The following is a 15,692-nucleotide window of genomic DNA, read 5'->3' on the forward strand; positions in this document are numbered from 1 at the left end:
GGTCGGCAGGGGCGAGAGAAAAGGGTAGGGAAACCTTGGCATCACAAAGTTCTCTCCCATCCCTGAAATGAAAGAGAACTGACAAGGACACAACTATTATCAGCTCGAGCTCAAATGAGCCCGTATGAACAGTAAAATCATAAAAAAATGTTTTTTTAATCTGATTTATTTTTTCTATGAAACATTGACAAAAGTTTTGAGTGCTTGTAAAATTTTATCATGAAATCACATTCTGGAAGCGGTGGTAAAAAATAAAGTAATGCTCCAAAAATGCTAGTCGAAAGCATTTTTGAAGTGTTGATTTTTTTTTTGCTGCGACTCCCACGAATGTCATTTCAAATTGAATATTTGCAGGCTCTTAAAACATTTGTTAAAGTTTACCACATATTTTTTTTAGAATTCTTTGAATGTTTTTTCATCTTTTTTCGAATTTACTGTTCATGCGAGCTCAGTTGAGCTCGTGAGCAGTTGGGGACTTTCCAACTGACAAGTACTAATATCCACCAAGATATGTCATGTTGCAGCAATTTGATCAGGTATACTTATTAGCCGTTGACATTTATGTTTGCCAAGCAACAAAGAAATAGGGAATGAATTGCGAATCCCTGTGGTGATACGAACACACACGTAGATGCATCATCCCACGTGAACTCCCATCGTTGCTTGCAACAACCCACCATTGGGGAAGCTCGACGGTGTCTTCCACCCTCCAAGCGCATTATAATTTGAGTACAACAGCACCTTATAAATCAAATCGACTAAAACACCAGAAGCCTACGAATTAACCAGACAAATGCTCACTTTCACGTTATGAATGGACAAAAGTTACTGTTAGAAGAGAGAGAGGGTTTGTTATGAAATATGATCGATGTATTATTGAGCCTCGAAGGCGAGTATATAAGTACAAGGCTAGAAAGACAAGACGCCTGTTCTAAAGATAAGGTAGAAGACAGATTACAAATTCTAGACTACCAAACACATGTAGCCCAAATATATCTCTAACGGTTACAACAAATCAGCCAAAAACTACAGCCGGAGAAGCGGTCGAGGAAGAAGGAACCCCATTCATGATCTGCTCAAGCGTCTTGTCCTTCTCCTCGTCGGTCCACTGTGAGCGCTGCTGCTGCTGCGTCACCGTCTCCCAGTCCCAGTGCCCCTTGTCCCGGACATGCCCCTTCTTGAGCATGGCGACATGGCGCAACGCCGTGCTGCACACTCCCATGACAAACCTGACGAGGTAAACCTGCCTCCCCGTCCCCTCAAAACCAGCCATCACAAACTCCTTGAGGTGACGGTGCCCAAGTAAGGCGGGCTCCTCTTCCTCTTTGCAAGGCGGCGGGGCGATGTGGACATGGAGGGTCTCGAGGGAAGGCGCCGTTTCAAGGAGGAGACGCGGCCACGAGACGTCCCAGCACCGAGGCACGTCGGCGACCAGCAGCCGCCGGAGATTAGGTAGCAGCGCCGGCGAGGAAACGGACGGCACGATCCATCTGTCAGGTCCAGTGAACCGAATGATCATGTCCGTTACGTCCGGGATGCATCCCACTAACGAGCCAAGCTTGAGCTACATGCGTGCCGCAAAGTATCGGCGAGCTGTTTCCTCTGTGACACCCATGCACAGGGTGAGGTTGCATTGCCTGAGGTAGGGAAACGAGGTGGTCTCGAAGCGCACTCTCGTGCCCAGGGATGCTAGGCGCTCGAGTCTGGGAAGAGCCCTCGGGCATATCCGTATGAAACAGACGCAATTGTCGACGACAAGCTCCCGCAGGTCTGACCCGGGGGCGTCTACGGTAATGTCCCCATTCCCATTGCCTGCGCTGTAGCAGGAGATGAGGTGAAGCACCTGCAGCTGCGGGCACGAGGTGAAGATGCCCTCGTACGCCGATTCTGGCGTCGACATTGGTGTGTCTTGCATGACGAGCAGGGTGAGCACATTGTGCCCGAGCAACGATGGGATCATGCAGCCTCCAAGCTTGAGACTTCGCAGGCGTGACGCACAGGGTTCCTCACAGATGCCGTGGCCGGGGAAGGCATGAAAATTTCGGCGTTGCGAGTAGACTGGCTTAGCAACGGCCACGAGATCATGGACCTCCCAAGCATCGATGGCCTTGGAGATGAGCCGGTTGATGCAGTCAGTGTTGTGGGTCGAAAAGAACTCAAGCGTCAGCTTGCTTACCGTCCGGCCGACACCATCTGCCGCTGGGTCTAAGAGACGTTCGACAGAGGTGGTCAAGGCTCGCATGGCGCGGCGCTCGTACCTCCTGATGTGAGGCATGACCTTCTCCATATTAGTCGTGCAGAATTGGTACTTTAAATCTCTTGCCTTGGATTCTCGATGAAGGAGGACCCAGCGGTGGTAGCGCGGCGGGAGTATGTCCCCGACGCTCAAGTCGAGGACGGAGAGCTCGCGGGGCAGGCCGGCCCAGCGCTTAGATAGCACCCCGGCGTCGAGAACCATGCGGGTGTCAAGGCGGCCTAGTATGTCGAGGAGGAGATCGTCGCATAGGGCGCTAATCCGGTCATCGCCGTGGACCGCCACCGCCTGCGGCCGGCGGCGGCGACGGCGCAGGAATCGATCCCTTCTCTCCTAGCCATGAGTGAGCTACCTGCACCTGCGCCACGAATCGTCGAGCTTGCGGTCGCGCTGGCGATTAAATAGAGCCATCGGCATCGACACTGGAATCTTCCCGGAATAGGAACAAAAACCGAAACCGCCTGCAAGAAGGGAAGGGGCCTGGGATCTGGCGGCGAGAAGGAATTTGGGATTTTTTTTGAGAAATAGGAATTTGGGATTTTAGGGTGCAAAAATGCTACACCTACGAAACCTCTTACTTAATTTTTGGAGAAATACGAAACCTCTTACTTAAACTTACGTTTCTTTCCTTCCCAACTAAACATCTCCCCTTGATTTTCATGGGGTGGGTCTAGGCCTTTTTTCTACTCCAACCAAATTAGAGGATCTCCAACCGCCGCCCAATGCATGGCGCCTAAAAAATGGGTTTACAGCGCGCAAGTAGTTTTTTAGGGCGCTAAAAGACGCTTGCTCCAACAAGCGCTGTAAAATATGCGGCGAGCGCGAGTCCAGCGGTTGCAATCAAGCGGTTCCATCTGCAGCAGCCCAGAGTTTGCAGCGCGCGCGACCGGGGACACTAAATATGCTGCGCGATGTCTTTTTAATGCGCGCGCTGCATTAGTTATAGCGCGCGTGCTTTTTATGCGGCTGCTGAAGACTTTAAATCAGGTCCGCACACGCTAAAAGCAACTTTTATACCGTGCGTCGCTTATATAGCGCTTATGTTGAAAATGCTCTTAAGGCAAATCAGCTTTTACGTAACTCTCTTACGTAGTTTTACGTAGGTGTAGCAAAGCTCCTTTGAGGTGGGGGTGTGGACTGTGGTATCGGAGAAGAGTGGCCCAAAGTCAGGAGACAGAAAGCCCGGATCCTATTTGACGCCTTGACACCAGCACAAAGCCTCTTTTTTCTGTTTTCTGTTTTCGTTACTTTCTTTATTTTTGTATTTTGTTTATAGTTGAAAATATTCTCAATATTTATATTGTGAAAAAAACTTTAATTTTTTAAAAAAGTTGAGCAAGTATTTGAAAACTGTATTTCAAAATGTTAACCAAGCATTTGAAATTTTTTGAACAACTATTTGAAAAATGTTAATCATACATTTGAAAAATGTTAAATATGTACAGAAAAAATATTGACCATGTATTAGAAAAATGGTGATTTTTTATCATGTATATACAAATATTAATCAAGCATTTTTAAAATGTTGAACAAGTGTTTGAAAAATGTTAAATGTGCATAGAAAAAAATGGCCATCTATTAAAAATATTAATATTTTTATCTAAATTTTTTAATCAAGCGTTTAAACAGATGTTAAAAATATATAGAAAAACAATTGACCTTGTATTAAAAAGTGTTAATCTTGTATTTGAGAACTGTTTAAAATGTGATAAAAATGTTGGCCATGTATTACAAAATGTTTAATTTGTATTGAAAAAATGTTAGATGTGTATTAGAAAAATGTTGTTGACATGTACACAAATGTAGAATAATAACCAAAAGAACAAAGAAAAAAATAATAAACAAAATAAAAAATAAATAAAAATGCGAAAAAAGAATGAAAAGAAACTAAGAAGAATAAAGAAAATAATAAACGAAAACTAAAAAAAAGGAAAAAACGGAGAAAAACCGAAACGAATCACCTCAAGTAGGACACGCCCCAGCTACTTAGGGCATCTCCAGCCGTTGGCCCCCCCAGGACGCATAAAAATCGCCCCCTGGGGGCGAGCCGGCGATACAATCGGCGCTCGGGGCGGTTTTGCGACCAGTCATCGCCCCCAGGCACCGAAATTGGCCCACTTTGCAGCCCAATTTCGGCAAATAAAGGGCCCATATAGGCGAGAATAGGCCCATATTCGGCGTGGTTTCGCCGTGTCTCGGCGTTCAATTATCAACACAATTATTTCTTATCACATATTTCATCACAGAAAAATCAAATACTTCAACAAAATAGTACAACAACAAATAGTTCAATACAAATTATATAGTTCAACAAATAAAAACTCGTATTTCATCAAACGGCGTCCCCCTTGAGCCTCAATAGGTGCTCAATCAGATCTTTCTGCAGTTGATGATGCACCTGTGGGTCTCGGATCTCCTGACGCATACTGAGATAGGCAGTCCAAGTTGCCGGTAGCTGGTGATCAACTTCGGCTAGAGGACCCTGCCTGTAGTATGGTTTAGTGTCAAACACTCGGTCTTCTTGCTCGCTCTCGATGATCATGTTGTGCAAGATGACACAACAAGTCATAATCTCCCATATTTGATCTTTGAACCAGGTCTGAGCGGGGTACCGAACAATAGCAAATCGAGATTGGAGCACACCAAATGCCCGCTTGACATCCTTCCTGCAAGCCTCCTGAAGCTTCGCAAACGAGGCGTTCTTGCCTCCTGCCACAGGGTTTGAGATCGTCTTCACAAATGTCGACCATCTCGGATAGATGCCGTCAGCTAGATAGTACCCCTTGTTGTATTGGTGTCCATTGATCTCGAAGTTCACCGGAGGAGAATGGCCTTCAACGAGCTTGGCAAAAACAGGAGAGCACTGCAGCACGTTGATGTCATTGTGAGTTCCTGGCATACCAAAGAAGGAGTGCCAAATCCAGAGGTCCTATGTGACTACCGCCTCAAGCACCACACTGCAACCGCCTTTGGCGCCTTTGTACATCCCCTGCCAACGAAATGGGCAATTCTTCCATTTCCAATGCCTGCAGTCGATGCTTCCAAGTATCCCAAGAAATCCTCTTGCTGCATTCTGGGCTAGGATCCGAGCAGTGTCTTCCGCATTGGGTGTTCTCAAGTATTGTGGCCCAAACACTGCCACCACTGCCCGACAGAACTTGTAGAAACACTCTATGCTGGTGGACTCGGCCATGCGCCCATAGTCGTCGAGTGAATCACTGGGAGCTCCATATGCAAGCATCCTCATCGCTGTCGTGCACTTTTGGATGGAGGTGAATCCAAGGGCGCCAGTGCAATCCATCTTGCACTTGAAGTAGTTGTCGAACTCCCGGATGGAATTCACAAACCTGAGGAAGAGCTTTCGGCTCATCCGATAACGGCGCCGAAATGTTCTCTCGCCATGAAGTGGAGCATCGGCGAAGTAGTCGGAGTAGAGCATGCAGTAGCCTTGGAGACGATGCCGGTTCTTTGCTTTCATCCGCCCCGGCGCCGAGCCACCTCGCCGCGGCTTTTCATTGCTCGCCAGCAGCTGGCCGAGGGCGGCGAGCACCATGAGATGCTCTTCTTCCTGGACGTCGGCCGCGGCTTCCTCCTCCAGCAGCGCGGCGAGCTCTTCCTCCTCATCCGAGTCCATCGCCGAGGCATGCAAAACGCCAAACACCTTGCGCTCGGTGGGCGTGTACCCGCCGTTCAACCACGCCTCCGCGGCCGGAAACGCCCAACTGCTGTGGGAGGGGCTGCCGCGGCGAAGGGCTGCTATTTTCCGGCGGGGAATGGCTATCTAGCGGAGTAGGACGGCGGCCGTCATCGGGATATAGCTAGTGGTGGCCGAGGGCGCGGGGGGTGCGAGGCGAGTCGGGGGAAGAAAACCTTGACTTTTCCCCCGTCGGTGTGGGCCAAGGGTGCTTTTCCCTAGCGCCGGAGCCCCCAACTGCTCCCCAGCGCACCGGGTTCGGCCTGTGACCGCCGGGCGGAAAAAAGGTCCGAACCGGCGATTTTCGGCGTCCTGGGGGCGCGACTGGGCCGTTTTTACGGCGCCGGCGCCGAAAAAGTGGCCTGGGGGGCCCTGTTGGGGGCGCGGCTGGAGATGCCCTTACGACGAATGGGACTTGGGCGGAGTGGTATGCACTTGTATATGTTGCACAGTATGATGGCCTGTTCGTAAAATTCATGTGAAGAGGTTCAGTTAGTTTCAAAGGATTAAGTGATGGGCATAGCTGCAGCTTGACTTGAAGCTATCAAAAACTCAAAATGAACTTTGTTTCGGTACATCTTCCTTAACAGTAGTACAAATTTCAGTGCAGATTAAAGGTGAAGATTAGAATTTACCCCTTCAATTCAATCAAAAAAGGTTAAACAGTCTTTTGTATCCAAGTCAATCTATTCGGTACGTTTGATCTGCAAGTTAATTAGCCCTTTTAAATAACTTTAGGATTTGTGTAAACTTTAAAGGGGTGTACCAAAGCAAAACTCAAACTATATCGAAACTAAGTTTCTTTTTGTATTTTTCTTGAAACATGAAAAAAATCATACAATCTGGCATCATATGTAAAATAGCACATATATTTGACATATACATCTCCAGACATAAAAAAACAAGCACAAGCATGCTAATTCAATAACGAAGTGTTGCATCTATAATGTATCCTATATATCAAAAACAAGAAGAAAGAGTAAGGGAGATAGATGGGGCTTTATGGAACTCACTTGTGTATGCCTCTGGCCACGGCGGCTTAGCGGTGCTAAATAACATCAAATTCAGCGATGCAATGAAAATTAACATCATATTTAATTTTGTGATGCCCCCAATTTGACCGTACACTAATCATACATGCAAACGTGTACGATCAAGATCAGGGACTCACGGGAAGATATCACAACACAACTCTACAAATAAAACAAGTCATACAAGCATCATATTACAAGCCAGGGGCCTCGAGGGCTCGAATACAAGGGCTCAATCACAGACGAGTCAGCGGAAGCAACAATATCTGAGTACAGACATAAGTTAAACAAGTTTGCCTTAAGAAGGCTAGCACAAACAGGGATACATATCGAAAGAGGCGCAGGCCTCCTGTCTGGGATCCTCCTAAACTACTCCTCGTCGTTGCCGGTGTCAAAACCGGCGGATCTCGGGTAGGGGGTCCCGAACTATGCGTCTAGGCTGGATGTTAACAGGAGGCAAGGGACACGAAGTTTTACCCAGGTTCGGGCCCTCTTGATGGAGGTAAAACCCTACGTCCTGCTTGATTAATATTGATGATATGGGTAGTACAAGACTAGATCTACCACGAGATCGGAGAGGCTAAACCCTAGAAGCTAGCCTATGGTATGATTGTTGTTCTGTATGTTGTCCTACGGACTAAAACCCTCCAGTTTATATAGACACCGGAGAGGGTTAGGGTTACACAAAGTTGGTTACAATGGTAGGAGATCCACATATCCGTATCGCCAAGCTTGCCTTCCACGCCAAGGAAAGTCCCTCCCGGACACGGGACGAAGTCTTCAATCTTGTATCTTCATAGTCCAGGAGTCCGACTGAAGGTATAGTCCGGCCATCCGGACACCCCCTAATCCAGGACTCCCTCAGTAGCCCCTGAACCAGACTTCAATGACGATGAGTCCGGCGCGCAGATTGTCTTCGGCATTGCAAGGCGGGTTCCTCCTCCAAGTACTTCATAGAAGATTTTGAACACAAAGATAGTGTCCGGCTCTGCAAAATAAGTTTTCACATATTGCCATAGAGAGAATAATATTTACACAAATCTAATCTGCTGACGTATTCCGTAGTGTGACATCGCACCACGGCCAAGCCTTTATTCGAATCGTTTTATTGCCCCACCTTAGCGTGTCATGCGAGGCGGTTTCCTTGGCACGTCTCGTCGAAGCAGAGATCGTGTCCCCTTATTCCGGGATTCTCATCAATACGGGCGTGGGTAACCCAACTGCGCCATTGATTATGGTGCTTGGAGATAAGCGAGTTTTACCAGGCTGGTGGGGACACGTAGTTGCGTCCACCCATATAAGGGGATAAGGATCCACCTTTTCACCTACGCCTTCTTCCTCCTTTGCCTATCCATTTTCGCGCACTCGAGCTCCAGCGCCCAAGTCCGCACTCCCCACCTCAATCTTCTCCAGCCATGTCCGGAGTGGGAGGCAAGTGGATGGTCTCCTCCGTCACGGAGGAACACATCAAAAAACTGGGGAAGGCCGGATACTTGTCTAATGACATCGCGTACCGGCTTCCCAAAGAGGGGCAGCTCCTCCCACCCCAAGGCCCCATGAGAGGGTAGTGTTCCTTCCCCACTTCCTCCGCGGACTGGGCTTTCCTATCCACCCATTCGTCCGGGGACTCATGTTCTACTACGGCCTGGATTTCCATGATCTGGCCCCGAACTTCATCCTCAACATCTCGGCGTTTATCATCGTGTGCGAGGCTTTCCTCCGCATCCGCCCCCATTTCGGCCTATGGCTCAAGACTTTCAATGTCAAGCCGAAGGTGGTGCGCGGCAACTAGGCGGAGTGCGGAGGTGCCATGGTGGGCAAGATGCCCAACGACTTATGGCTCGAGGGCTCCTTTGTGGAGACCCTGAAGGGGTGGCAATCGGGGTGGTTTTATATCACCGAGCCGCGCGACCCTGAGTGGGTCGCAGCTCCCGAGTTCCGGTCCGGACCCCCAACGCGGCTCACGTCCTGGAAAGAGATGGTCCTGTCGTGGGGCAGCAAAGGAGAGGTGACTGGACTGCAAACATGCATCCAAACCCTGGTGAACAAGCAGCTCAAGCTTGTCAACGTAGTCCAGGTTATGCTCATCCGCCGGATCCTCCCATGTCAACAACGGGCCTTCAATCTGTGGGAGTTCAACCCAGCGCAGCACCGAACTCTGAGCAGGCTCTTCGACACGACGTACGAAGATGCATGGAAGGTGCTTTTCAAGGGCGCCGAGGCTCCCGCATCCGCTACCGAGGATCGCGGATTCAGCGCGCAGCGTCACGCTAGCGCGGTAAGTTGTTTGCACCTTTTACATGGTATTAGTTTTTCATACTTTAACTCTATGCGGGATCTAAGCTCCCTTACCTTTGATGGGATTGGCAGGCGAAGTTCGGACAGATCGACTGTCCGGCTCCTTTGCCCGAAGACCCAGCCGATGCCCGCTTGGCGAAGCTGCTGGTTCCGGCACCCTATGTGGTGCCGGAGAAGAAGGCCACGAAGAAGGCCACGGGGACTCGAAAAAGTGTCCGGCGCCAGGAGGTGTCGGGTTCATCATCCGACGGCTCCAAGGCGCATTCCTCCCGCGAAGACGAGGATGAGGAAGAAGAGACCTCTCCCCCTCCAGTGGGGGGAGAGAAGAAAAGGAAGGCCGCCCTCACTGGGGAGGCCGAAGGGTCCAAGAAGGGGATAACCCTTCCTCCGGACTACTCCACCAACGCCGACGACGGCGGAAAGGAGTGGCCGCTCAGGGCCAAGCCCCTGGCAAAATCAAAAGTATCCGGATACCAGAGTAATTCATAGTATTCCTTTATTGCACAGCTTTCCCTTATGTCGAATATGATTATGCAGCCCACCCAAAGACCGACTCGACGCGTCGTCGAGCGGTTCACTAGAATCATCGGATGTGAATTCGCTTCCGACGGCTACCTCCCCCCGTCCTATGGACGACGCCGAAGTGTTGTCCCAACAGGTTCCAAGCTAGGAGGAGGTGGTCCTGCAGGCGCCGCAAGGCGACCTCCCGGACTCCAGGAGTAAAGGGGATAAAACCCCCCAGGGCTCCAAGTCCGGCTCTAGGCCGGACACCGCTCCGAAACCTTCAAAGGTTCCAGAGTCCGGCGGGCGACCTCCTTCCAAGAGGAGCAAGCCCACCGTGCCGGTGACCCCCATCCAACCAGAGGCGCCGGACAATCTGTTGGAGGTGCTCAAAGGCGCCTCCATCGACGAGGAGCACCGCACCATTATGAGTGCGGTGGTCCAGAAAGTTCAGTCCGCCAAGAGCGGACTGACTGTAGCTTGTGCTAGCCTTTTAACAGGCTTTGAGGTAAGTAAAGAATGTGTAAATAATATTACCGCATAGACAGTAGCCCCTGATGCTCTGTTTGGCGTTCGGGAAGAAAAGCCGAATAGAGGATCAAATAAAATTCGCAGGAGTCTAACAAAAAGGAGTCAATATGCGTATGCATGCTTCTCTGCTGGCGTCCGCCGCACTGACTGCGGAAGTGGACCTGCTAAAGCAGAACCTCGAGCATTCCGAGCAAGAGCTCGGGCGTGCCAAGAAGCAGCTCGAGGACAAGGAAGGTAAGAAATACCGTGTTTAAATATATATAAAAAGTGCAATTGCAAAAAATGACAGGATTATCGTGGCTATTGTAGGGGCCACGTCTGAGGTGGCGACCCTTAAGCAAGCGATGTTCGAGGCCGAGAAGAGGGCGGCCACGAAGCGCACCGAGCGGGAGAAGTATGAGGCCCAGGTTGGCAAGGTGCGGCAAGAGCTCCAGGCTCTCATGAAAAAACATAAGAGTTTGGAGCTTGACTCAGAGACGCGAGCATCCGAGCTCGTGGTGGCTGTTGAAAATGCCAAGTCTGCCAAGGCCGAATCCCAGAAGACCCTCCAGGAGTTGGATGCGGTGAAAAAGATAGCGGCGGGTAAGGCATTCTTTATGCAAAGCAAACACATAAACGTGAGTTACTTGTTACTTACCCAAATCCGGAGCTCTCTAGGAGCATTCGCAGATCTTCCCCGTAGCGTGTCCGATGCCGCCGCATTCTATCGAGCCGAGGAGGGCAACTCGACAGAGAAGGTGTTCTGGTCTCAGTATGCTGAGGCCGGACACCCCGTGCCCCTGAGCGACCAGCTGAAGCAACTGGTCGAGCTCCACAAGGCGGCCGAACAGGCCATGAAGGGCCTCATAGTTCGGCTGTGGCCTGGAGAGGCTCTGCCTGGGAGCTATTTCGGGTTGGTGCGGCGGCTGGTGGGGGCCTGTCCAAGGCTCGAAGTCATCAAGTGCTCCGTCTGTGTTGAAGGTGCCCGTAGGGCCCTTGCCCGTGCTAAGGTGCACTGGGCAAGCTGGATGCTGAGAAGCTTGTGAAGGATGGGCCACCGCCGGGGAAAGAGCATCGCAAGCCCGAGAATTATTATAAGGATGTTCTAAAGGGTGCCCGCCTTATGGCGGATGAATGTTCCAGGGATGTAATTTTTGAGTAAAACTCGCTCGTTTTGTCCTGTGCGCTGAAAACTTGTTCATATGTGCTAAGCAATGCTGTTGGAATTTAAAATATTACCTTCTGTGCGGCTGTTTATCAATTCTGAGAGACGACGAGTCGTCTGCTTCTGCCCCCGTGCTGCTAGTGCTAGGGTGTTCGAGGATAAACCTGAGCGCTCTTTTTCCCATGTTTGGGTCCTTCGAGGGAGGTGCTCAACACAACGAACAAGGCAATCAGACTATAATGCGTGAACACTCTCACTTAGCCATAGAATTCTATAATTTTAAATTTTGGCGAAGCCCCTGGTATTCGGAAGACCGAGTTCGGGGCGCTATCCACGCCTTGGCCGGACAGAGCCGACTCCTCGCTCTAAGCGGCATAAGTCTTTAGGGACTCGAAAAACCTCTCGAACAGCGACCAGCTCTCGCTTCATCATGACAGTCAGTTTTAGCTTTATCTACTGAGGTGCTCGACCCGGCTCAACTGGGGCACAATCGCAGTAGTTCTCCTAGTGCTACCTTAGCCGACATAGCGGAACGTAAGGCACCAAAACATAGGAGCCGGGCAAACCCAACTATTGACCCAAGACATGATTCGGAGCCGATGCATATAATGCTATAAGTTTGGGGTGCCGCACTTGTTAAAGTGTTCGGACTTCTCACACCATATTGAGGGGTACTAAAGCCCCTGGCGTATTTTGGCCGTACCAAAGTGTACGGTGCAACATGTCGTTAAGGAACATATATTTGTAAAAAAAGAGTAATGCAAAAATAGACAGAAGCTATGCATTGTTTATTAAAAAGGGCTGCGATCAAAGCAGAACGATACAAATAACGCGATAAGCAAAAGGTTGGACTATTTAACATGTCCGTTCCAGGGGCAGGCTGCGGAATGGTATGCGAAATAGGTATACTGCTCGTGATAGAGACCACCTGGGAGTTCCGTAATGCGGCATGGCTTGTTTGCTTCCCTGGTTCTTGCATCGTTTGTGTGGCAATTGAACTGCCGAACAGGCCTTCCGAAGAATGGAGTCCTGAAAGTAAGAGAAAATTAAAAAATCGGCAGCCCCTGGTGCGGTTTAAGCCATGTTTCGAGCGTGCCGTGATGGTGCACCTCCCCCTGTACCCATGGTATTTCTAGAGCGTAGTTATGTACACGAAGCACTGGTGTCGCATTTTTGCGAGGGCTGGGGTTGGGGCCGCATTGCTATGCCTGCTCGGAACGTGCCAGGTGGTCTTGTTGTAGGTTACTCCGGGTGCGCTTGACGGTGTCCGGACGTTTAATGGCCGGACTGGAGAACTGCCTGGAGAGGCTGCTTTGTACTTCCGCTGCAAGGGCCGCCGTGTGCTCCTCCGTTCGGAGGGAGCGTTCGGTGTTTCCATTAACCGTAATTACTCCTCGAGGGCCTGGCATCTTGAGCTTAAGGTATGCGTAGTGTGGTACTGCATTGAACTTGGCGAATGCGGTTCGCCCGAGCAGTGCGTGATAGCCACTGCGGAATGGGACTATGTCGAAGATTAACTCCTTGCTTCGGAAATTATCCAGAGATCCGAAGACCACTTCAAGTGTGACTGAGCATGTACAGTTGGCCTCTACACCTGGTATTACGCCTTTAAAGGTCATTTTGGTGGGCTTAATCCTTGAGGGATCTATGCCCATTTTCCGCACTCTATCCCGGTAAAGCAGGTTCAGGCTGCTGCCGCCGTCCATAAGGACTCTAGTGAGATGAAATCCGTCAATAATTGGGTCTAGAACCAATGCGGCGAATTCGCCATGACGGGTGCTAGTGGGATGGTCCCTTCGATCAAAGGTGATCGGGTAGGAGGACCATGGGTTGAACTTTGGGGCGACTGGCTCTACCGCATATACGTCCCTTAATGCGCACTTCCGCTCCCTCTTGGGGATGTGGGTTGCGTATATCATGTTCACTGTCCGCACTTGTGGGGGAAAACCCTTCTGTCCACTGTTGTTCAGTGGCCGGGGCTCTTCGTCATCGTCGCTATGCAGCCCCTTGTCTTTATTTTCGGCATTTAACTTGCCTGCCTGCTTGAACACCCAACAATCCCTGTTGGTGTGATTGGCCGGCTTTTCGGGGGTGCCATGTATCTGGCACAAGCGGTCGAGTATTCGGTCCAAACTGGACGGGCCCCTAGGATTTCTTTTGAATGGCTTTTTCTGCTGACCGGATTTATAGCCTCTGAATCCGGCATTAACTTCCGTATCCTCAGCATTGTCGCCATCAATGCGGCGCTTCTGCTTGTTGCGATGCGACCTGCCACTACTGTCCCTGGTATCCGAATTACCAGGGTTCTTGGTCATATTGTTGCTACGAGCAAGCCAACTGTCTTCTCCCGCGCAAAAGCGGGTCATGAGTGTCGTGAGTGCTGCCATAGATTTCGGCTTTTCCTGTCCAAGGTGCCGGGCAAGCCACTCGTCACGGATATTGTGCTTGATGGCTACTAGGGCCTCTGCGTCCGGACAGTCGACTATTTGATTTTTTTCTTTGTTAGGAACCGTGTCCAGAATTTCCTGGCCGATTCCTCTGGCTGCTGAATTATGTGGCTTAGGTCATCGGCGTTTGGTGGTCGCATATAAGGGCCCTGGAAATTGTCGAGGAATGCGGCTTCCAGGTCCTCCCAACAACTGATTGATCCTACTGGCAAGCTGTTAAGCCAATGCCGAGCTGGTCCTTTAAGCTTGAGTGGGAGGTATTTGATGGCGTGGAGATCATCGCCGCGGGCCATGTGGATATGAAGGAGATAATCCTCGATCCATACCGCAGGATCTGTTGTGCCATCATATGATTCGATGTTTACGGGTTTGAAACCCTCGGGGATTTGATGATCCATTACTTCGTCTGTGAAGCATAGTGGGTGTGCGGCGCCTCTGTACTGGGCTACATCACGACGTAGCTCCAATGAGCTTTGTCTACTGTGTTCGGCCCTACCGGATTTGTGTCCGGCGTGACGGTTATCGTCTCGAGTCATGGGGCGCCCACACGATCCGTAAATCGATCTTGTTTGCCTTGCCTTGTCCTCCAACATATCTCGCAGGTCTGGCGCATTTTCCCGTGCCTTGGTACGGGGTGCGTCCTGAGTGGAGGGCCGAGAGGCCTCTCTGTCGCGGCCACGAGGTGGCCGGTTGGCCGTATCAAGTGCTGGTGATGTAGGTTTAAGTGCTTCCTCCTCTAATCGGGGTAGCAACCTGCGCTTTGGGTAGCTCTTGGAGGGGCGTTCGAGTTTATGCTCTTCGGCCGCAAGGACTTCAGTCCATCTGTCGACTAGCAAATCTTGATCAGCTCTAAGCTGTTGTTGTTTTTTCTTGAGGCTTCTTGCCGTGTCCATAAGCCTGCGTTGAAAACGCTCTTGCTCGACAGGATCCTCTGGCACGACGAATTCATCATCGTTGAGGCTTGCCTCGTCTTCGGAGGGAGGCATATAATTATCGTCCTCGACCTCTCTGTCTGCCGCTCTCTCATGAGGGCTGGCTTCTCCATCCTCCTGTGCTGAATCTTGCTGGAGGGGGTTTTCTTCGGCACTCTCCGGAGTATTATTATCTCCCGTCCTGGAATCACCGTATTTGCTTTGGCGGGATTTTGAGCGGCGTCGCTGACGCCAGTGCTTAGGCTGTTTCTTGGAGGGGTCATCCTCCGCTGTTCCATCGCCATCTCCTTCTTTTGGGGTGTCCACCATGTATATGTCATATGACGAGGTGGCTTTCAGGGCCCAATAGGCGCTGGTTCTTCATCGTCTCCTGCATCGGCGTCCATACCATCAATGTCTTCGGAGTCGAAGTTGAGCATGTCGGTTAAATCGTCGATAGTGGCTACAAAGTGGGTGGTGGGTGGGCTTTGAATTTCTTCATCGTTCGTATCCCAACCTTGCTGACCATAGTCCGGCCAGGGCTCTCCTGATAAAGAGAGAGACTTTAGTGTCTTCAGAATATCGCCGAAAGGCGAATGCTGAAAGATGTCCGCGGCAGTAAACTCCATGATCGGCGCCCAATCGGATTCGATCGGCAGGGGCGCAGAGGGTTCGGAGTCCGGAGAGGAGTCCGGCTCCTTGGAGTCACGAGTCTCGTGGAGTGCGGGGCTGGTGTTCAGCTCGATTGCCGTTGGGATCACAGCCCCCGAGGCGGCGTCCAACCACCCATCCTCGATTGGCGCAGTTGGCTCTAAATTAAGGGTCGAAGCCGATGCGGGCGCGGCCTCCAGGGCACTGTTCGGCAGCAGAGCTAGATCATG

At 50.6% G+C, this 15,692-nt stretch overlaps 1 pseudogene; it reads right to left on the reverse strand.

The window, feature by feature from the left end:
• Window positions 1–1,015: 1,015 nt before the first annotated feature.
• The window catches only part of LOC119358006, a 55,350-nt pseudogene continuing 40,673 nt past the window's right edge, over window positions 1,016–15,692 (reverse strand).

The sequence above is a fragment of the Triticum dicoccoides genome, chromosome 2A (assembly GCF_002162155.2).
Source record: "Triticum dicoccoides isolate Atlit2015 ecotype Zavitan chromosome 2A, WEW_v2.0, whole genome shotgun sequence".
Lineage (NCBI taxonomy): Eukaryota > Viridiplantae > Streptophyta > Magnoliopsida > Poales > Poaceae > Triticum > Triticum dicoccoides.